Here is a 22,314-nt window from a genome sequence, read left to right as displayed (position 1 = left end):
TTGTCTACACTGGGTCCTATGATGTGAACTGTCTGCAGACCTCTCAGCTATGGATACCAGTGCCAGAGGAGGTGGCAGGGAGGTGAAATGGACTCTGTGAGGATCCTTAGTTTTGGTTGTTTAATGAACTATTTTTGTGCTGATTGGCCTCCTACCAGGAGGTGGCGCTTTGAAGACAGCATCAGCTATGGTAGTATAGGGAGGATCAGGCAGTGCGGGGGGGGGGACCTAGAACTACCAAGAGTATATGCCTCTTGTCTTCAGCTACTAGAGTGAGCCAGGAAGGACCATCAGGTGGGGGCAAGGCTAGGCATGTCTGAGCTCAGACTCTCCTTAGGCAGGAGTTGCTGCAGCTGCTGTGGGGGATGGGGATGTGGTTCCCAGGTCAATGGAGTTATGTTCCCAGGAAGATTATGGCTGCCTCTGCTGTGTCATGCAGGTTGGTCAGGGAACTGGGGAAAGCCAGCAATTACAGGCATTACTCAGCTTCCACACAACCCAAAAGGCCGCTGTCACTCCCACCATGCACCTCAGCAACAGCACCAAGTTTATTTCCAGGCAGTGGGCAAGCAGGACTGAGAACTTGCCCCAGGCTACCAGGCTCCCAACTGTGAAAGCAGGCTGGGCTCTTTTCATTGCCCTGACATACCAGTCACACGATGCAGACATTTAGAAATCATGCCTCATCTCCTGGAGTTTTAAGTTGTTTGTAAAGAAAATACCTGTATGTGTAGACACAGATGTTTATGTATATGTATATGTTCACACATATGCATATGTATATTATGAAAATATGTGTATGTACACATACGTTTGTATGCACATATGTATGAAAGTTAAATTCATATATGTCAAGGATCTCCCATCCAACTGAAAACAAATGTAGGTGCACAGACTTCTGACCAATAATTTGTATTTTCTATTCGAGAAGATGCTCTTGCTCCTTCCTCACTCAGAGAAGGGACCATAATCAGCCTAACAATCTGTCTTAGATTTTTCCAATAAATGCCAGTGAATTTGCACTCCCGCATAAGAAAATAAGCCATTTCACAAAACCCAACCCCGTTACAACGTACAAAATGAAGTTCTTAGCTGACTGGCTGATGCCATATGAGCTGCATGCTGATTGGAAGAGTTATGAGTTACACATCAGCTATATTCATACTGCAGCACTTTATGTTCTAAATAACAAGGGCCCTTTTTTCACTAGGAGCATGTGAGACTGAGCTGCCCACTTGAACCGAGCATCATGATTTCTGGTCCTAGCAGCTATTACACGGTATTATATATTGACCGTAAAGCTATACTTAGAAAATGAGCAGCATGAAACAATGGGTGAACATGAGATCATGAAGTTGCCAAGCAGGAAACACTGTAGTAACAGTGTTTACACCTATGATACTCATAGGGTGATCCTGGGCAAGTTTAAGTGTCTCTTCTGGAGAAACAATCAGACCATTAAGTTCTCTTGAACTCTTATATTTTGAGTCCAAGTCCTATATTAGTTAAGTCTTGTATCCTGATCCTGCAATATTTGGCACAACTGGCCATTCCACCTTGTTTGAATCAGTACTGCTGTGTTCATTCCCTTTTTGTCCAACCCTCTGCTTCTTTTGCCTTGTGCACAGACTACCCTTGGTCTGTCAATGCCAGTGACACATGGGGTTCCATCCTCAGCCTTCTTTTCACACCATGTGCTCCTGCTAGGTGAACTCACCCACTCCCTGTATGCTGGGCAATCACTGTCCCTAACCATTTCTATATCCCTGGACACCCAATGTCATTTGGACACCCAAACATCGGCACCTGAGGTTCAAAATCCAAAAACAAACAAACAAACAAAACATATTATCTTTCTCCCAGGAATCCACTGTTTCTTCCTTCCATTTCTGTCAAGGACACTATTCTCCACCCAATGTCCCAGGTCCTTGAGTCCTCCTTCGCCTTCAACCCCCTTTATCCCAGGCATCAACCCTGAAAGTTCTGCATTGGAAATATCCCTTTCATTTACTTCCTTTGCTCCATTCCCTCAGTCTCTTCCCTAGCCCAACACACTTAGTCTTCATCTTTCTTCAAGAGGTAGGCTGGCATTAGCTGAGTGCCACAGCCAGACCCGTAAGCCAGGCTGTCAACTGATTAATCATGACAAAGAGAACAGTCACAAAGTCCAGAATATTTTCTTTGATATGAATGAGAGTTACTCCCCCTGCAGAAATATCTACACAGGAGGTTGCTTGCAAAACATAGAAAAAGAACAAGAGGAGTTTGAGATCTTGAGAAGTGCTGCTCAGACAGATGGCCTAAGGTACCATCACCAAAGAGCAAGTCTTACATATCCAGCGGCCAACACTCCTAATCCCCCAGTGCTTTAATATTCTCAGCCAACCTGAATATCAAAATCTCTGCAATAGGCAATCCATATGATGTCTCTGTGCCTCCACCCTTTTCTTAGTTGGGTAAAGCTAATCAACTGTTGCTCTGGCCTAGCCTGGGATAATTTCTTTAGGGAGTCTAGACAAATTTCATTCTTGTTTCACCATATGTGAATTAAACAAAACAACACAAAAAAGCCTTAACCCTGAGTTTTCTTCTTCGTCCAACTCAACCTTTCATGATCCTCCTGCAGTTTTCTCTGGTCTCCACCTCCCAGGAAGTGTTTATCCCCATAAGATACTATTCTAACATTAAATAACGTATGTTATTAGTCATCCTTTAAGTGACCTACAATCATTTGGATATTTTCAACTCTGAGTGAAACATCTGTCTTAAATCTTCTAAGCAGGACTAGCTCTCAGGAAGCTATGTTCACTCAGCCTGGGCATGAAGACTTCCTCCACAATTTTCACACAGTCTGTTTGATCCTGGGCACTCCCTATGCCTCTTTCTCATCTGCAAAATGAAAATAAAACCACCTACTTCAAAGGGTTAGAATGAGGATTAAAGGAGGCAATACTTGTATAGAGAATAGCATTCAACACATGGCAAGGGCTCTGTAACTCTTAACTATTATTACTATTTTTATATAGCTGGTATATGACGTGCACCCAATAAATAACTTCAAGTTTCATGAGTATGGGCCAGTGCCAATGGCTAGACAAACTATCAACTACAATATGACTTTAGGACAGACATCGTCTACTAGATTCGAAGAAGACACAAGTGTAGAATGAAGGAGGGCTTCATTCTTACAAAGTGGTTAAGCAGTAGGACATGTAAATAAGAGACTCTGTGTTGCTTTTTTGTTAAATTTATGTGTCAGGATTTGGCTGACTTCTTACTTTTCCCTTGTTTGCATTTTTAAGGTTATTTAATATTTAATGTTATAAAACCACTTGAGACTTCTACTACCCTAAATCTGTACTTTGTACAAGCAGCTCTGAAAATGTTAAGTGTAAAATTTAGTAGGGTTGGAAAGTGAAAAGTACAGCAGTGAATTTCCATGGCAATGTGGTGTTATAAATAAGACATGATACATGGATAAATCGACCAATGAAGATGTACAGATGAACAAAATAAGTATGTTTATTCATGGGTTTTAAAACTTTTGTATTCTGGTATTTTATAGCCACAAAATTAAATAATCTAACCTTCAAGGTCATCATGTAAGACCTTTAAGTCTCTAAACAAAAAGTTGCAAACTTAAATCTCTACAGGGACTAGGCAGGTTAAGGCAATTGAGGAGCTGGTTAAACTTAGCTCTCAGAGTACTGAGATGAATGGTTATTGGCACACAGTTTCTATGCTGGCAATGCTGGGGAATGTGGCTATTTCAATACCCCACTGAAATAAGGGCCAGTCAAATGTCAAGAAATAATGCAAACTCAAGTGTTGTCAGATTTTCCTCATTTTTTCATAGAAAGCTGAAAATCTGATATTTTATAAGATGTCAGACTTTGTAAATACTGGTGATTAATTCTACTAAAAATAAAAATCAGGCAGGTGTAGTGACTCATGTCTGTAATCCCAGCACTTTGAGAGGCTGAGGCAGGCATATCATCTGAGGTCAGGAGATCAAGACCAGCCTGGCCAACATGGTGAAACCTCGGCTCTACTAAAAATACAAAAAAGTAGCCAGGCATGGTGGTATGAGCCTATAGTCCCAGTTACTCTGGAGGCTGAAGCATGAGAATTGCTTGAACCTGGGAGGCAGAGGTTGCAGTGAGCCACTGCACTCCAGCCTAGGTGACAGAGCGCGACTCTGTCTCAAAAATAAATAAATAAATAAATAAATAAATAAAATCATACAGGCCAAATTGTGCAGGCTAGATTCAACTTGGGGCTACCAGTTCACAACCTGTGCTTTAAACTCTTTAATAGTATAACTATAGTGTGTGGCAGAGATGGGTGGGATGATCTACTCTTCTTACACTCTAAACTATATTCCATATAGAATGAAAGTCTGCTTTCCTGAAGCATAGAATTTTCATAGGGAAAGTTCCCTCTTGCATTAGATTACTAAATACCAATCTAATGAACTTTTGCTCAGTTCTTGGAAAATATCTACCAAGTAAAAATGAAATCGAATCAAATAAACTCTATTTGTTATTATGCTAACAACCAGATATGGCCATTCATTAAGAGATACCAAGGATTTACTAAATACCAAGATATACAACTAGGTGCTGGGAATATAAATATGAATTAAGTCAAAGTCCTTCCCTCAGGGGCTGACAAGCTAATCTCCAAAGCTGCTTTCCGACGGACGGGCAACAGCTGTAAATCTAAGCAAGCCTTACCTATTCTAAAAAAATCAGTCGCATCTTTTGTCTTCACTCCCAGCTTGTGACAATATTTGGAGAGTTACCTCTATTCTCAGGGTCATCCTGCCCTAGTGTCACTGGGAAAAAATGCCTGGAGAACTCAGTCTTTCCACATCAAACCGGTTAAGCCCGGTTAAAATAGAGATGGTGTCCTTTCTCATTCCTTCTCTGGGTAAGCAGCAAGGAAAGAGTGGTTGAGTAGAGAGGCAGAAGACAAGGCAGAATACAAAACTCAAAGAAAGTTCCTGTGAGCTAAGTAGTTTTCCCAATGTCCAAATCCTCTCAAGACTTTAGGGTCACATAGAGAAGGGAAAAATGGACAAGGCTTCAGTGGCTCTCAACAGAGGGCTGTCATTAAAGCTATGAAGGTCCCTACTCCATGGTAGTGGAGGAAGAGCTCATAGGAGCTGAGGGTGGCCAGGTCCTTTCTGGTATTGTTCTGAGCCTAAAAAGGACTTGGAGCAAAAAGATTCTTGACATTATGAAACATTTATCAAGAATGAACTATATTCTTATATTTATCTTTCCTCTTCTAGTAAAAAGCACAATAAAGGCAAATCAATGTTCATACTTCAAGAAACAACAAAAAGGAAATGTAATCCACCCCACTGTCAAAGATTTCATCATAAGATCTTTTTAAAGTTTGAAAATGTACAAAAGAAGGGAGGCCGGGGTGGTGACTACTCACAGTCCCAGATACTTGGGAGGCTGAAGTGAGAGGATCCCTTGAGTCCAAGAGTTTAAGACTGTAGTGGGTAGGTGGGAAGGCAATCAGTAAGAAATTTCCAGCTAGAGTTACTACAGTAAATAGGTCATTCCAAGTATCTCATGAATGATAACAATTTAAATTACAAAATGAACATTTCAAATCACAAAAATAAAATTATTTACACTTTTCCTAGAATATACTAGGTAATTCAAGGCAGAGATAGACTATCATATAGAAAATTGATTCTCAAGTGGTTCTTGTAATCACTTGTACATATTTGGAATATACTGGCTAAGGTAACAAACACACATTCTTTGTTCCATTGCATGCTTTAGAGTAACATTATTCCTAGTGCTATAAAACCTCTTTCATGTAGAACCTCAGGGTAACCAGGAAAGCACTGACAAGAAAAGATGTAGGTAGAGAGCAAATTGCCTTCAATGAAGGGACAGCATGCAGATATTCTCAGAACCAAGCCTAGAGATTAGGACTGCTTAATAATTAACACCTGCAGTGTTCTTGAACATGATTTCTGACTCCAGGACTTTGTCCATTTGTAGCCAGATTGAGGTTCCTAAAAGAACAACTCTGAAGACACTTAGTAATTGAGCCTCAAGGCTTTCAATAATTAAATCCCACCTTTAGACTCTGGGTCTTGGTCTCTACTAGCCCAATGTGTGTGTCTCCTGAAACATCAGCTCTGGGCCTGCTGCTGCCTTGACCAACCTTCATCATCTGTCCCAAACAAATCTCCCAGAGAGGGCCCCCACCCATCATTTCTTCTGCAAGACTTCCCTCTTCCTTCAACTTCTGTGGTGCTCTCTCTCAGAAAGGGGTCACAGGATTCTTTTGCATTGCCAATCATGCCTCCTTAACATCAAAACCAAACAATCAACAACAAAAATACATCTATTGACTACCTACTATCTTCCAGCCACTGTTAAGTGCAATCAAATATGTAATACTGTTTTATCCATCACAGCAACACGTCAACGTGGTTTGTCTGAAGTCAACAGCTAGTAAATACAGGAGTGGGGACCCAAACTCAAGATGACACCAGGGATGTCTGATGTGAAAGCCTGTGCTTTTTGTACAGCAGCACTCTACCTATCGTTTAACAACAACAAAAATAATAGTTAAAATCTACCAAATAATTACCAGCAGATATGCTTCTAAACACCTGACATGTTCTAATTCATTAATCCTCACAAAAACTTTGCAAGGTTAATACTGTTATTACTCTCATTTTAGAACTATGGAAGGAGACACAGAAAGATCAAGCAATTTGCCTGAACTCCATGTCTTGTAAGTGGCAGAGTATGTGCCCTTAAGCAGTATACAGCATCTTCTGATAGTGCTGCCTAGCTGTTTTCGGATTTTTATACTAGCTCTTCTGTTCAACTTCTCCCCCTATATTCTTTATCATCCTTTTTGCATTATAAAAGAAAGTCATTTAAAGGGATGAGTGGTATGTATGGAGAGTAGGGGAAACAGAAATGAAAAAGGAGCACTCCTACTTCTTGGCCTTGGTGGTCCAGACAGGATGAAACCCTCAGGCTAGACTTGAGATAGAACCAACCATCCAAGATAAGCTCTCCCTACTGATGTCCTTGAAGTCACCTTTGACAGATGCACCCTAAATGGAAAATGAATTAAACAGATATAGGCCATAGGGAAACCTGGCGCTGCCTAGAGCTCTAGCATTGTGTGGGTATCCAAAATATTCAAACTATCTAAAGAGGTGACCAACCCTGGCACTGACTCTTTGGAGGAGTTCCACAAATTCCTATAAATCTCAGCTTTAGAATAAAATAATCAACATGAGAAAAAAATATTGGAAATCTCTTCTATGTTATGAATTCTTAACTCATGTTTCAAAATGCATTGCCCTTCAAAAGATACCATAAATAAAGACAAGCCATAGACTAGGAGAAAATGTTTGCAAGTCATTAAGCCCACAAAGGATTTGTATAAAGAACTCTTAAAACTCAATAGTAAAAAAAACCCCACAACTTTAAAATGTGCAAAAGATCTAAACAGATATCTACCAATACATAAATGACCAATAATCACATGATAATGCCACATCATTATTCACAAGGGAAATAAAAAAGTGAGAAATCATTTCACATGCCAGTAGAATGGCTATAATTGAAGAGATAATAGCTATGTTTTTGAGGATGTAGCGAAACTGGAACCTGAACACACTGCTGGTGGGAAGATGAAATGGTGCATCTTACTAAGTTTCATAATTTCTTAGATATTCATGTTCACATTTCATATCTCTAAATGTGAATTTATCATATAACTCAGTAAGCAATTTCTCTTTTAGGTAGCTACCCAAGAGAAATGAAGACATGTCCAGGCAAAGGCTTCTATCTGAATGTTCACAGCAGCATTATTCATAGTAGCCAAAAGGCAAAGACAATTAAATACCCACTCAATGGTGAATGGATAAACAAAGTGAGGTATATCCATTCAAATGAAGTATTGATATATTCTCTAAGCTGTATGAAACTCAAAAGCATTATGCCAAGTGGAAGAAGTTAGCCACAAATACCACATATTGGGTGATTCCATTTATATGAAATGTTCTGAAAAGGCAAATCTATTGCCACAGGAAATAGATTAGTGGTGGTTGCCTGGGACTGGGAGTACAAAGGAGTGAAAGCAAATAGGCTATCCACAGTTGCTTTGCTTGCTCCACAGGGAAGTCAGCTCACAACGGAGGTTCTCTCTCTGATGCATTCAGAAGGATGAAACATACATTAAGGAAGAGATAACCGGTACCCAAGGTATTTCATGACGGAAGCAAACACTGAGGTAATGTTCCATTCCATATGAGCCCAGAGCCAACACCTTCATATGGGGAGGGGGGCATTCTGTAATTCTCTTCCCTTTGTATACTTCCAAAATATATTATAATGACTACTGATGGATTTAAAATTTTACAGCAAACCTTTTCTACTTTTTTCATTAACCCCTGAAAAGACTGCAAAAACATAAGACATTTCTATTAAGATATACTAGTTTTGGCCTGGTGCAGTGGCTCACATCTGTAATCCCAGCACTTTGGAAGGCCGAGGCAGGCAGATCACGATAGGAGATTGAGACCATCCTGGCCAACATGGTGAAACCCCGTCTCAATTAAAAATACAAAACTTAGCTGGGCATAGTGGCATGTGCCTGTAATCCCAGCTACTTGGGAGGCTGAGACAGGAGAATCGCTTGAACCAGGGAGTCAGAGGTTGCAGTGAACCGAGATCATGCCACTGTACTCCAGCCTGGCAACACAGCAACTCCATCTCAAGAAAAAAAAAAAGATATACTAGTTTTGATTACTGGAAAGAGTAATTTAAAAGAGTTTTTTTAAAAAAGTAATGAATTATCTCTTATAATCAAAATAAGGAAAGATGTTACAACATCATTCCCTAGACCAAGAGTTAGTACATTTTTTCTGGAAAGCCAGTTAGTAAATGTTTTAGGATTTGTGCACTAAGAAGAAAAACTAAGGATATTGTGTAAGTATTTATATAACCATTTAAAAATGTAAAAACCATTGAAAATGTAAAATATAACCATTTAAAAATGTAAAAACCCTTTGTATTAGTCCATTCTTGTATTGCTATTCAAGAAATGACTGAGGCTGGGTAATTTATAAAGAGAAGAGGTTTAATTGGCTCATGATTCTATAGGCTGTACAGGAACCACAGCAGCATCTGCTTCTAGAGAGGCCTCAGGAAACTTACAATCATGCCAGAAGGCAAAGGGGATGCAGGCACGTCTTACATGGCCAGAGGAGGAGCAAGAGAGAGACAGGGAAGGTGCCACACACTTTTAAACAACCAGATCTCATGAGAACTCACTATCATGATGACAGCACCAAGGGGCATGATGTTAAACCAAGAGAAACAAACCTCATGATTTTCCAATCATTCCACCATGTCCCACCTCCAGCATGGGGATTACATATCAGTATGAGATTTGGGTGGGTACGCAGATCTAAACCATATCAATTTGCCCCTGGCCCCCTCCCAAATCTCATGTTTTCCTCACATTTCAAAATAAAATCATACCTTCCCAACAGTCCCTCAAAGTCTTAATTCATTCCATCATTAACTCAAGACCACAGTACAAAGTCTCATCTGAGACAAGCCTAGTTCCTTCTCCCTATGAGCCTGTAAAATAAAAAACAACTTAGTGTGCTCACTTTGGCAGCACATACACTAAAACAGGAGGATCCAAAGAACATTAGCATGGCCCCGGCACAAGGATGAGACACAAATTCTTGAACCATGCCATATTTAAAACCAACAACAACAACAACAATAAGTTAGTTACTTCTAAGATACAATGGGGGTATAGGCATTGGATAAATACTCTCATTCCAAAAGGGAAAAATTAGCCAAAAGAAAGGGGCTACAGGCCCCATGCAAGTCTGAAACCCAGCAGGGCAGTCACTAAATCTTAAAGCTCCAAAATAATCTCCTTTGACTCCATGTCTCACATCCAGGGCACACTGGTGCAAGAAGGTGGTTCCCCAGGCCTTCCTTGGACAGCTCCACCCCTGTGGCTTTGCAGGGCTCAGTTCCCATAGTTGCTCTCAAGGGCCAGCAATGAGCACCTGCAGCTTTTCCAGGTGCAGGGTCCAAGCTGCTGGTGGATCTACCATTTTGGGGTCTGGAGGACAGTGGCCCTCTTCTCAGCAATGCTAGGCAGTGCCCCAGTGGGACTCTGTGTGGGGGCTCTAACTCCACATTTCCCCTCTGCACTGCCCTAGTACAGGTTCTCCATGAGGGCTCTGTCCCTGCAGCAGGCTTCTGCCTGGACTTCCAGGCTTTTCCTTACATCCTCTGAAATCTAGGTGGAGGCTCCAAGCCTCAATTCGTACACTCTGTGCACCTGCAGGCTTAACACCATGAGGAAGCCACCAAGGCTTATGACTGGCAGTCCTGAAGCAGCATCTCAAGCTGTACCTGGGTCCCTTTGAGCCATGGCTGGAGTTGGAGCAGCTCGGATGCAGCAAGCAGTGTCCCAAGGCAGGGCAGCAGGGTCCTGGGCCTAGCCCAGGAGACCATTCTTCCCTCCTAGGACTCTTGGTCTGTGATGGGAGGGGGTGCTATGAATGCCTTTGAGGCCTTCTCCCCATTGTCTTGACTGTTAGCACTTGGCTCCTCTTCATCTATGCAAATTTCTGCAGCTTGCTTGAATCCCTTCCCTGAATACAGGCTTTTCTTTTCTACCACATGGCCAGGCTGCAAATTTTCCAAACTTTTATCCTCTGCTTCCCTTTTAAATAATATTATGTAAGTTCCAGTTGGATATCATTTCTTTGCTCACACAATATGAGCATAGGATGTTAGAAGCAGCCAGGCTACATCTTGAATGTTTTGCTGCTTAGAAATTTCTTCCACCACATACTCTAAATCATCATTCTCAAGTTCAAAGTTCCACAGATGCCTAGGGCAGGGTCACAATGCCTCAAAGTTCTTTGCTAAAGCATAACGCAAGTGATCTTTGCTCCAGTTCCCAATAAGTTCCTCATATCCATCTGAGACCTCATCAGTTTGACCATCTCTGTCCATATCACTATCAGCATTTCGATCACAACCATTCAACAAAACTCTAGGAAGTTCCAAACTTTCCCTCTTCTTCCTGTGGCTTGTTGAACTGGGTAATGGGCAGACATTGGAACAGTTTGGAGGGCTTCTTCTGAGAAGCCCATTACCCAATTCCAAAGCTGCTTCCACATTTTCAGGTAATTTTTATATCAATACCCCACTCTCAGTACCAATTTTCTGTATTAGTCTGTTCTCACATTGCTATAAAGAAATACCTGAGACTGAGTAATTTATAAAGAAAAGAGATTTAATTGACTCATGGTTCTACAGGCTGTACAGGAAGCACAGTGGCTGCTGCTTCTGGGGAGACCTCAAAAAACATACTATCAGGGCAGAAGGCAAAGGGGAAGCAGGCACATCTTACATGGCCAAAGCAGGAGCAAGAGAGAGAAAAGGGAGGTGCCATATACTTTTAAACAACCAGATCTCATGAGAACTCAATGTTGCAATGAGGTACCAAGGAGGGATGATGTTAAACCATAAGAAACTGTCCCCAGGATTCAGTCACCTCTCCAGGCCCCACCTCCAGCATTGAGAATTGCATTTCAACATGACATGTGGCTGGGGACATAGATCCAAACCACATCGCCCTTCTTACTTCACAAGTCATACAAAAACCGGCAGCAGGCCAGATGTGGTCGACTGACCCTGGTTTACCAACCCCTGACCTACACACACTTCAAACACACACATGTATACAACTGCTCAACTTCAATCTGTCTCTGTCACACACATACCCCACCCTACAAATATTTTTGAACACACTTTCCTGTGGCAATGTGGAATTAAACCCTTGCAAAAGTTGTGTTTTTGAAAAGCATAACCTTTCAAGTAGCCAAAACCTACAGCGGAAATTGCTTATAATTTTCAAGTCAGCCAGGAAATATGGTTAAGGGAAAAGGACTAAAATCAAGTATATCTTAATTAAGGATGGCTCCAAGGAATGTAAAAATATTTAAATCTTTGTTTCGTCTTCTCTGACAGATTGAGAATTACTCCCTCAAACACATTTTTATTTCTAACGCGTTTTCATTTTAATATCAAATCCTATCTAATAACAGTTCTCCATAATTCCACTGCAGAAGTAAACCAAAAATTTTTATTGTTTCACTACTGATCTCAGGCTCTAGGTCAATAAGATGCAGAGATTCAGAGCTAGAGATAGACATGGATATAGACCACGGACTCGAGAGAACATAATCAGCCCACAAACTACGCTCAACTGCCTAACTCCATTTCTTACACAAATGTGGCTTTAGGACTAAGGGGCTCCTCATCAGACTCTTCAAGCTCCTAACAGCCACGGTTCTTCAGGCATTAGGCCAACAACTGTAGCCTAGATTTAGGTTTTAAAGACATTCCATCATGGAAGCTATAATTACAATCAGGTCTCCCATTGGCAGCTGTGAGAGAACAGGACCTTCCAGGAGGCTGAGCTACACCTGTAGCTGCATCTGAAAGATGTTACAAGAGCATTGGAATGCCTGCTGGGAAGGCTACAGCCAATGCACAATAAATGGGCTTCGGTAAAATCCGGTACAGCCAGTTTAATCATGAACATTAAAATCTCTTGTAAAATCAAGGCACTATTAAGCTAAATCATCCTTTGATTTTTCAATTGTTTCAGAATCAATGCCCAGATGTTCATCTATCTACATATCGATTGATATTCATTCTCTGTAGTTATTTCCCATAAAGGCTGCAAATATTCATTGGGTTATTTGGCAGCTCTTTCAGATCCCTCATGTACCTCCCTCACTACACAAGTAGCCATCCAAGTCACTCAGGGTGATTCCATGGGGCTGCTGGAAAGGGAAATGTTTGAATATGAAAGGAGAGCTCCATTTCTTCCCATCCCCAATGAGGCCTTGGGGCACATACTACTTCTCTTTTTTCAAAATGAGATACTCAGTAAAAATATCACGTTGCTACAAACATCACCTGACATTTAAAGGGCAAATCCAAGGAGCAGCAACTGAGTAATAAAGAAATCAAGAACTCTGAGCTTCTGTTTCTCCTTCTATAGAATGGAAGATCATTGTTACAGGCTCACTACATGGGGATGCTCAAGTGGAGGACGGGATGAATTGAACTATGTAGAGGTAGATAATGTATACATTTCACAAAATGTTAAGTTCACGGAATAAATTAGCTGCAACATGTTTCATGCTGGTTTGGAGACTCATCAGTGCCCCCAAAGAATTTTCCTGAAATGATGGCACTACAGGAACCTGTATTTTTGAATGGTGACCTGTTCAGGACTGAGAGGCTGGGGCTGGGAATAAAATACTGTCCAAGAACCAAAGAGTGGCTACCCAGGTCAAACCCCAAACCCCATTCCTTTATGCACACACAAATAACCACCACCCTGAACTTCACTTGATCAGATTTTTCCATTTTTGATGTCAAATCATGAGGTTAATGAATTCAAGTTCATTTATACCCACTGACCACTCTGCATGCATAGATACTTATTATTCCTCTCTTTCCCTGGGAGTAAACTACATATCTACATTACTAATTTAAACTCTCTGAACACTAATACTGCATAATTCTGGGTGATCAAAAATGTTATTTAACTACATGTTCCTTTGTAAAAAGTCTATCCACATAGGCAGGTAGATCTGGGTGATTTTTTAAAATTTATTAAGCCTATAAAGACTTGGATCAAATTAAAGCTATGGCTTCTATCAATGGGCCAACATCATTTAAGTACTTATACATTTAGCAAAAGCACTAAAATTATAGAGAAAGTCTTATACCAGGCAAATAATTCATGTATCTTTATCTTAGTTGTACTCAGATATATTTTTTAAATACTTCTATGTTTCTTAATTTTGGCTAAACTGATTTTTAATATCACTTGATCTGAAAAAAATACTGAAAATCAATTCCCTTATATTTTCTAAATGAGAGAAACAGAAAAAAGAATCGGCCAATGCTTATACTGTGTAATACACTTGCTATCTGCAACCCCCACTTCTTCTGTTACTGCTGAAATATGTGTATACCACAGTGACTGCCTCTCAGAACCCTGTCTAAATTAACTTTATTGACTTGGCGTTTCATTTAAGGTGTTTATTATGATTTTTGTGGTTTCAAACGGCAGTAAATTTTACTTCATCTGTGCTTCCTTTTCTAGAAGTCATTTAAAAATATTCTACTTCTGTATTTTCAAGCTCAACATTGCATGCAAATATAAGATCTATGAATAAAATTTGTTTTTTAAGGGTATCAAGATAAGGCCAAGAGGGCTGAGCGAGGTGGCTCATGCCTGTAATCTCAGCACTATGGGAGGCTGGGGTGGGCGGATCACCTGAGGTCAGGAGTTCAAGAACAACATGGCCAACATGGCGAAACCCTATCTCTACTAAAAATACAAAAATTAGCCGGGCATGGTGGCATACGCCTGTAGTCCCAGGTACTTGAGAGACTGAGGCAGAAAAATTGCTTGAACCCGAGAGGTGGAGGTTGCAGTGAACCAAGATCACACCACTGCACTCCAGCCTGGGCGACAGAGCGAGACTGTCTCAAAAAATAAAAATAAAAATAAAAAAAGATAAGGTCAAGAAACTGGCGTCCACCTGAGAATGTTCAACATTCTCCTCTATGAAATGAGATGGCTGGACTATGAGAACAATACTGCTAGAAACTGTTCAATCAGAATTCATCATTGGTCTTTGTCTTCAGAAAGCAGAGGTCCACAAGCAACCAGCAGATGAGTATACAATACTATTGATAAACGCAAATTAAGTTTAATTTAAATCATAAGTTAACATCACGGAGAGAAACAGATCTGTTGTACTGAGAGTCACAATTATATAGGGATAGGTTCAAAATTGTTTCCCAGATTAGGCCGTGACCTTATGTGGGAGACTGTGTCAACATTTTTAATGGAACTCTAGGTGGTAAAAGAAAGCCACCTGTTATGTCAGCTGACAATGTATATTTTTATCTACTTTTGTGAAAGGGTGTACATCTATCCAATTTGCCTGGTTGAATCACAGGGCGTAGGCTGAAGTGTAATAAGTACTGAGAGGTGGGGAGTGTGAGGAAACTGATAGAGAAGCCTTGGATTCTATGGTAATCATTTTGCATTGGCTCTAGAGGGTAGTGGACATCAACCCATGAGGTCTGTTAGAATCTAATACTTCTAGATGCACCGAAAATATTTTGTAGTTTATTGGTAAATAGAAATCAGGTGATGGTTAACTTTGCTCAATACCACAGAAAAGTAGGAACTAGACTTGGCTACCACTTACATGTGACCATTACCAAGGCACTATTAGATCAATTTAATTCAATCCTAAGATTTAATGAGTACAAGTCATTGCATTAGATACCATAGGAAATGGAAAGATGCCTTTAAGGAATGTTTACAGTCTAGAACCTCCAGTCAAGAAATGAGATAGAATAAATATACAAATAACCACAACTCAGGAAAACACACAAGGTAAATATTATCAAGGTGCCTTTAGGTTTCAGAGTGAGTGAGATGCCAAGGGGTTGAACTGCAGAAACACTTCTAGGTTGAGGGGATATATGAAAAGGGCCTGGGGCAAGGACATAGATTTTCAGGGATTTTCTTCTTGCTTTAAGATAAGTATGGTAGGTCAGGGGCGGTGGCTCATGCCTGTGATCCCAGCACTTTGGGAGGCCATGGAGGGCAGATCACGAGGTCAGGAGATTGAGACCATCCTGGCTAACACGGTGAAACCCTGTCTCTACTAAAAAATACAAAAAAGTAGCCAGGCGTGATGGTGGGCACCTGTAGTCACAGCTACTCAGGAGGCTGAGGCTGCAGAATGGCATGAACCCAGGAGAGGGAGCTTGCAGTGAGCCAAGATCGCGCCACTGCACTCCAGCCTGGGTGACAGAGCCAGACTCTGCCTCAAAAAAAAAAACAAAACAAAACAAAACAAAAAAAAGAGAGACAGAGAAGTATGGTAGTTTATCGCAGAATAAGTTGGATAGTTTACCCATAACTAAGCAGATACTACTGTCACCTATAATGTTTATGGAGAGAAAGGAAAGGAGGAAGGGGGAGGAAAACCAGGATGTATTAAAGCCTTCAGTATACAAGTTACAAATGCTGTAAGAACCCAAGGAGGTAAGCATCACTGTATCACTGTAACCATATCATCAGTCTAATGATTTTTAGGTTTATCAAGGGGAAGTCAGATTTTACCCCCAGGTGATTCTGACTTCAAAGCCCATTCTGGTCTTATGCTTACTACTAGTGTATCAACCTCCTTGAAGGAAAAGAGCTCATCTCTACATCACCAGCCCTACTTCCTCTTTATATTCAGAATTCCATAAATATTTATTTGTGACATTTAAATGTCCACATGTGAGGCTCAAGACAATATTCTTAATAAATTAGATACTTTATAACCTGGAAGGGTTGATAGATGGTCCTCAAACTATATATACAACCTGAAGCATATATAAAACCAACATAAAGGTCTCAAATAAACGTTACACAGATCTCAAATGAATGTCAGTAAATGATCTCTTTCCTGAAGTTATCTCTCGAGAACAATGTTTTCTAATCTAAAAAGATTTAGTGGGAGGCAGGGATTACTAACCTACTTAAATTCAGAAGTCTTTCAGGACAAGATAATAAACCCTAGCACTCACAGTTGAATTTACTCTGACAACGTTCATTTTAAAATGAACTGATATTTCCTTTGTTTGTTAAGTGTACCTGCATTCTTATTTTGGGCAAGAGAAAAAATGCAAAGAGAAAAATATAGAAAGGATAAGAATTTACTGCCCTTCTTCAAAAAGAAACAAGACATGGTTGAAGCACTTTTAGGACAATCACTTCTAAAACACATTCATGACTATGTTTTACATGTCCCTGGAAGGAACAGGAGTGAGAAATAGGATTTGAGAGGATTGGGGGGAGAAAAGAACCACAGAGAGCACAACTGTACCAAGATTTTTCCTCCACCCAGAGAAGCAGCCTGTTTTCCCACGCTCTACAAGGTAACCTGAGTCAATTTGCTTAACCTTTCAAAGCAACATTTCCTTAAATGTTGAAAAGAAAACAGAGGAGGCAGAAGAGTAGGGTATGCCTCTAATGCCCTAGTCTACATCTTAGAGTTCTTGTGAAGATGGAATTAAACAATGCTCACAAAGTTCCTTGAAAATCACAGAGCTAGAAAAATGTCAAGTGCTGTTATTACCACAGCCTGCTTCCTCTCCCGAGCCTCTTCTGACATGTGTTTCTCTTGCTAGAGAGGCAGTAAAGATCTCGAGAGAAGTGGATTAGTTGTGACCATGTTCCAGTAAGATTCTTCTATACCTGCTCTTCCCAAACTTAAGAGATTCTAAAAAGAAAATGTTCATATTAATTGTTCTATGTTGTATCACTGCAATATGTGACGCCACTTTAAACAGAAATTAAGATTAAAAAAAGATTAAGAGATAGTTCTATATTGCAGAAGTGAAGATTGAAGACAATCTTATAAGCTATGTTATTCAATTTTCTTTCTGTACTGGTTGGGGAATTGGGACCTTTTTTTCATAAATTCTGTAGTTTTATTTGCTATGATGGCATTATATTCTTAGATTGCCACACATTAATTATTTAGGGTTCACGAGTACCATGTGATAATCATTAGCCTATTTAAATTTCCCATATTCCAGTAAACCACTATTTTTTTTGCCCCTTGCCATTATTTTTTTTTAACCATCAAAAATACTTAGGAATGTAAAACAAGGAAATAAACAATGTGGCCAGTAGACGTGGAAAAGGAAAAAAAAAAAAAAAAGAAAACCCTCTGGTTAATTACTATGCCACGTATAAACTGAAGATATGTTTTCTCTTCCCCCCCCAAAAAGAGGCTGTCATATATTCAAGTCATTACGGTCTCTTATTTATAGACTACTGTCTCAAGCGCTTTATTTAGAACAAAGAAGTATTCTTTGAAGACACTCAAATCTGAAACAACTTCAATCAACGCCAGTCTGAGATGCTCAAGAAGGTCAGCTGATGGAAACAGCTATTCTAAGGGAGCAAAGAAATTTAACAAATACTTAAGTCATTATCTCTAAGGTGGTGACTTCATAACTGTTTGTATTAGATGTCACTGTTAACCTTTCAAAGATCCCTCTCAAAGGGAGGACAGAAGAGAGTTACATGTGGGAGATCCTCAATATACACCTACAGATAAAGGACAAAAAAATGTCTGAAAGAGTGCTAAGGCCTGGGTTAACATTTATAGAAAAAACTTCTTACATGGATTCCAAACACATTGAAGTCCATGCAATTTAGATGGAAGGGAAGAGAAGGCACTCTGGCACATTGTCCTAGATGACTCTGAAGTAGCTTCGCTGACAAAGACATGATGTCAAAGCTGCAAATACAGGCTCTGAATAAATTATTTCATGAAAGTGAATAGGAAAAGCATTATATCTAAATAAACATATTAATGTTATTAATATACATATCAATTGTTTCATCTCTAAAACTTTACATATTCAAGGTGGTCCCAGAATATTTTGTATCATTGGGAAACTGGAGATGTGTCTTATAGCTACGGGCATCCTACCTTCAACCATCTATGTTATCTGGGAATTGAAAAAAAGTAGAAGCTTGTATGGCAGATGCACCTGACGGCAACATCTTAAGTATACCCTGAGAATGACCCTGTAAGGCAGACACACCTGAATGTGTCTTCAGAGTTCTGAGCTAAGGAATCCGGGAGTGGCCATCCGACAGATTCATTATTTATTTATGTGGAACATCTGATCCCCTGGCCTGTCCATGGAATGCAGGTATGCAGGGGAAAGATACTCTTTGTTTTGGATTAAGTGAAGGTTGCCAGGCAGAGGTTGTTAGAGAAAGTAGCTCTAAATATTATATAAATTGTATACTTTTTACAAGCATGCAATTTATATAATAAATAATGCTCTACTGTCAAGCCTGCCGCCACTAGACTGTCCCTGTATGTAAGTTCCCTCCAATAAAAACCTATGTCTTGTTCACTGGCTCCAGGTCTCTACTTCAGCCTCTCAAACCTGGCGCCATCCCTACTGAAGTCAATAGGGGCCTGACGCGACAAAGCTAAACTCATAGCAGTGTGAAAGTGAGTCAGAGATCAGTCAGAATATTGACTTCAATGTTCACCAATTGGAGTTCAAGAAGCAGGAAAGACGCCACAAACAGAGCATTGTATTTTAGAGAGAATAGGTAGAGTATATGAACGTTTGCTACAATAAAAGAATTCTTGCACTCAGTTTATATTAGAGCAAACAGAAAGTTGCACAAACTCCAAGAGCATTTGCTCTTAACTCTAACTTTTGTGCATCGACAAAGGGATGGGGGCCGGGCATGGTGGTTCATACCTGTAATTCCAGCACTTTGGGAGGCCAAGGTGGGTGGATCACTTGAGGCCAAGCATTCACGATCAGCCTGACCAACATGGTGAAACCCTGTCTCTATTAAAAATACCAAAAAATTTTCCGGGCGTGGTGGCACACACCTATAATCCCAGCTACTCAGGAAGCTGAGGCAGGAGAATCACTTGAACCAGGGAGGTGGAGGTTGTAGTGAGCCGAGATTGCACGACTGTACTTCATTCTGGATGACAGAGTGATCTCAAAAAAAAAAAGGGATGGGGCCCTGAAACAATGATTTCATGAATGAAGGCAAGTAAAAAAGCCACTATACTGAAAATAAGCTTTTCCTTTCATGTTACATTTTCCCACTCATGTTACGTTCTGCCAAAGCTATTCATCTACATTTCCCTGAACAATTTCTGGAAGGAGGCTGGAAGTCCAGTAAAAACTGCACCAAGAAGACGACAACCCCTCCCCCCAACCCCCCACCCACACACATAATCTGGTCTCCATCCTATTGAGGTCCCATTTCACATGACCCTGTGATCAGCAACAAACTTGGTACCCTCAGTAAGATCCAAAACCAAAGCCACTCATCTTATAACCACAGAACCTCTTCTCTTTGTGGCTCATGACTAGGATCCAAGTCTACTAGCCAGATGCATAAACATTTACAAACAAATGTTGAATTTTGGCAGCTTAATGATAATTTTTATCTTTTTTTTTCTTTTTTTCTGAGATAGGGTCTTGCTTTGTTGCCCAGACTGGTCTTGAACTCCCAGGCTCACATGATCCTCCTGCCTTGGCCTCCCAAAGTGCTGGAATTACAGGTGTGAGCCACCACGCCTGGCCTAACGATAATTTTTAATGTCTTGCCAATTTGGGCACCTTTCCTTTACATCTGGAAGAAAACATGAAGTCCACTTAAGTCTACTTACATTGAACAAAAAGGTCTGCCAAAAAGAAAAAAACATACAATTCTTCTTTTTGATCTCCACAAATCTTAAATAACTATGTAAACAGCAATATAACTTTTTTCAAATATAAGGTAATATTCACGTGAGTCAAACATTAGATGTTATTTGATGTCTGTATAAAGACAAGGTAAAGATGGTATCACTTCAAACCATTACAATTCATTTGCTGCAATATATCTGAATCTATAATGAAAATGTTCAATGAGAGATACTCTTCATAAGTACCATCAGCCTTACATTTATGTTTACATTTTAATGCTGTCACTAAAATCAGTCAATTAAAATTGGTATTATACATAATCCAATGTAAGGAGATTCAGGATTAAAAAAAGAGAGTAAAGAGAGAAAGGAATGAATGCAATTGTGGTATTTATACCTTTTCTTTCATCCATTGATTTTTACACTCCCAATAGTGTCTCAACATTCAATCTAACCTTGGTCCAAGAACTCTCAAGCAAAAACCACATGAAAGGGAAGTGTGGGCTAAAAGCTCAGACTAAACAATAAATAATTATCTTCTTCAGACTGAAAATATTCTCCCAAACATCTCACCCTCTGACAAGTCAGGAGCTGGGAGTGGAATTATTCCGAAACAATGCATAGGATACATGTGCTCCTTGTCCTCTTATGTAATGCTTCCCCCAGTAAAAGCCACAGAAATTGGCCCTGTAAACTTTTTAAAAAGCAACCATGAAATGCTTTGAGTGTTAGGGTGCTTCTGTCTCTGCAAGCCAGAGGGCTAAACTCCAATAGAGGGCAATGGTCACTTTCCTTCATGATGCCTTGCTGAACCTGAGAGTCAGCTGCAAGCTATTGCACCTGCATCCTAACAGCCCCAAAACAGCACTGGCAATTCTCTTAATCTCAAAGAAAGGAAGTGTATTCCTCAGATTCACTTTGAATCAATCAGCAAACCACCATATATTCACTGAACACAGCCTGAATACACAGGCAATCTAGCTGGGGTGAAAACAAACACTAAGATACATGAAACAAGTAGAGAATAATTCTAAAGACTGGCTAATGGCTAAAATTAGCAGTGCTCATTATTAGTTCCACAGGGGTTCAGGAAAGAACCTCTGGAGAGATTCATGTGAGAAAGAATAGTAGAAAGGGCTCATGGTAATAACATGACTTGAGTTGGGCTTTGAAGGGTAAGTAGGACTCACATTGGGGTGGAAAGGAGGTATCCCAGAGACTAGACAATGCTTGGGGCACGCAGGCATGTAGTAAATATTTTTTAAATGAATATTTTTTTTGAGACAGGGTCTCACGCTGTCATTGAGGCTGGAGTGCAGTGGCATGATCACAGCTCACCGTAACCTCAACCTCCCAGGCTCAACCAATCCTCCTGCCTCAGTCTCCCTAGTAACTGTGACCACAGGTACAAGCCACCACGCCCAGCTAATTTATTTGTGTTTCGTAGAGACAGTAGTCTCCCTATGTTTCACAGGCTGGTCTCAAACTGCTGGGCTCAAGCAATCCTCTTGCCTTAGCCTCCCAAAGTGCTGGGATTACAGGCATAAACCACTGCACCTGCCATGAATGAATTTAACTATTATAACAAGTATCTTCATTTGATGAATGAGTTACTCAACAAACAAAGCAAGCACCCAGTAATTTACATAAGATACTAATAATAAAGGACTCGGGAAATTTTATAAACTCTGCTTTAGAAATAACTCTTATAAGTATAATAATAGTATTTTCACAAAGCATACTGACTCTTAATGGGAAAGTATTCACAATGTTATCTGTACATGAAATGAAATAATCACGAATATTAACATAAGCCCAAAGATACAGGATCTGAAACAATTTTGAAAGTTTTTAAATAAAACAAAAACATCACATAGTTGGTAAAATTTGAAAGTACAACCAAAACCAATGTAGCAATA

The 22,314-nt window shown here is 40.0% G+C and overlaps 2 protein-coding genes and 1 non-coding gene across 3 annotated transcripts in view; 1 reads left to right on the top strand and 2 right to left on the bottom strand.

Moving 5' to 3' along the window:
- CERS6 (ceramide synthase 6) overlaps nucleotides 1–22,314 on the bottom strand; it is a 312,767-nt gene that overhangs the window by 153,781 nt on the left and 136,672 nt on the right.
- The window catches only part of NOSTRIN (nitric oxide synthase trafficking), a 312,960-nt gene that overhangs the window by 243,579 nt on the left and 47,067 nt on the right, over nucleotides 1–22,314 (bottom strand). The gene's annotated exons all lie outside the window — the stretch shown is intronic.
- LOC114671572 (U6 spliceosomal RNA) lies at nucleotides 9,672–9,777 on the top strand. The gene has a single exon (XR_003721611.2). It is a non-coding gene; the product is annotated as a U6 spliceosomal RNA (small nuclear RNA).

The sequence above is a fragment of the Macaca mulatta genome, chromosome 12 (assembly GCF_049350105.2).
Source record: "Macaca mulatta isolate MMU2019108-1 chromosome 12, T2T-MMU8v2.0, whole genome shotgun sequence".
In the NCBI taxonomy this organism is placed as follows: Eukaryota; Metazoa; Chordata; class Mammalia; order Primates; family Cercopithecidae; genus Macaca; species Macaca mulatta.
This window is presented reverse-complemented; position numbering and strand designations above follow the sequence as displayed.